General features: G+C 43.5%; 1 pseudogene; it reads right to left on the bottom strand.

Annotated features, from left to right (window-relative positions):
• Nucleotides 1-1,769, bottom strand: part of LOC113455944 — a 16,729-nt pseudogene extending 14,960 nt beyond the window's left edge.
• Nucleotides 1,770-2,017: the final 248 nt, after the last annotated feature.

The following is a 2,017-nucleotide window of genomic DNA, read 5'->3' as shown; positions in this document are numbered from 1 at the left end:
GAGCTAGTTCCAGGACAGGCTCCAAAGCCACAGAGAAACCCTGTCTCAAAAAAACTAAAAAAAAAAAAAAAAAAAAGATGAAGCTTTGCTGTGTTGTCCAGGCTGGCCTCAAACCCCTAGGCTCAAGTGAGCTTCGTATGTTGTTTTCAAAGCAGCTGGAACTCTGTTTGTGCATGGTAACATCTGACTGCTGTTGCTTCTTTCTCCTCCTCCTCCTCTTCCTTTTTCTTTGTCTTCAAATTTAGAAAGGGTCTTATACAATCTGGAGTGTCTTTGAAATCGTTACGTAGCCAGGATGACCTTGAATTTTTGATTCTCCTGCCTCTACCTCCCAAATGCTGCGGCACCATACTTCCCAACTGAGTTTTTATATGAGCAAGTCCATCAGTTTGTTCCATTCTGGATGAGAAGCTCATACTCTCATCGGGCAGGCTCTCTTAGCTTAAGATCATAAAGCATTTCCTTGGGCAATCTGTTACCAACAAGATTTATCGACTGAACACTGGTTAGCTGGGATTTTGCATGACATCTGATAAAAGTTTTAGCTCAGGGATAGTGAGATGGCTCATCTGGTAGCAGAAGCCTGGAGGCTTGAATTAGCTCTGTGGAACCCATGTAAAGATGAATGGGGAGAGCCAGCTCCACGATACACACGCCATGGCCTGTGTTCCCTGGATGGACCTCAAGCCTCCTGACATGGTTCACACACATGATGATGATACATTGCATTTAAAAAGAAAACGTTTTAGCTTATACCTGGCACCATATTGTATGTTCAGCAAATGTTCAGCTTCAAAATGAAGAACAAGAAGGTGTGAAGTTGGGCCTGGTAGTGCAGGTCTGTAATTCTAGCCTCTCAGCAAGCCCAAAAAAAGGCAGCCCCGGTTGCAAGGCTTGCCAGGACTACTGAGTGAGTTCAGAGCAAACACGGATAACTGATGTTGACCCTGTCTTGAAAAAAAAAAAAAAATAAGGCCAGTAGGGTGGCTAACATTTGCTGCCAACTGTCGGGACTGGAGTTTGACCCATGGAACTCACAAGATGGAGGGAGAGAACCAACTCATGAAAGCTGTTCTCTGACCTCCACAAGTGCATGTGAACCATGGCATTTACACACACACACACACACACACACACACACACACACACACACACACACACAGAGAGACAGAGAGAGAGAGAGAGACAGAGAGACAGAGAGACAGAGAGAGAAGATTGAGGATATAGCTAGGTGGGGGGCTGGTAGAATGCTTGTCTAGCATATTTGGATTTTTGGGTCAGTCCTTAGCCTTGCAAAAAGACAGATCAAGACCTTGATTGATGTTGTGCTAAGTGAGCGAATATAGAAGATGTACTTGAAACATCTTTTTATCTCCAGCCCTCAGACCATCTTGTAGTGATGGCAAGCAAGGAAGGGCTCAAAACTAAAACTAAAGAACAACATAAAACAAAGACAACCTACCCCAAATCCCACAAGGATGGAGCGTGTTAACGAGACCAAAGAGTCAACTCAGCAAGTTCTCAATGACCAAACAGGTGTGTGTGTGTGTGTGTGTGTGTGTGTGTGTGTGTGTGTGTGGTGTGTCTATGCATGTGCATCTATGTGCATGTGTCTGGGGAGGCTAGATGCTGACCTGAGCTGTCATTTATCTGGTGCTGACCACTTTGTCTTTTTGAGGCAAGGCTTTCCACTGGTCTCTCTGACTGGTCAGTATGATGGCCCAGGGATCATCGTCCCTGGTACTGGGATTGTAAATGTGTACCGCCATGACTGGCTTTTTAAATATGGGCTCTGGGAACTCATCTCGGATTCTACCAAATGAACCCTAAACCTGGAATGTTTGGAGTAATAAGAAATGTATTAAAAAGAAAATTTAAAGAAAATAGAAAAAAAGAATAAAATAAAAAATATCATAATAGTTTATAGACCATAATACAAACTAAACAGCCAAGAACCTATCTTAAAATAAATAAATGAAGCCTGGCGGTGGTGGCGCACGCCTTTAATCCCAGCACT

This window comes from Microtus ochrogaster, chromosome 4 (assembly GCF_000317375.1).
Source record: "Microtus ochrogaster isolate Prairie Vole_2 chromosome 4, MicOch1.0, whole genome shotgun sequence".
Taxonomy (NCBI): domain Eukaryota; kingdom Metazoa; phylum Chordata; class Mammalia; order Rodentia; family Cricetidae; genus Microtus; species Microtus ochrogaster.
This window is presented reverse-complemented; position numbering and strand designations above follow the sequence as displayed.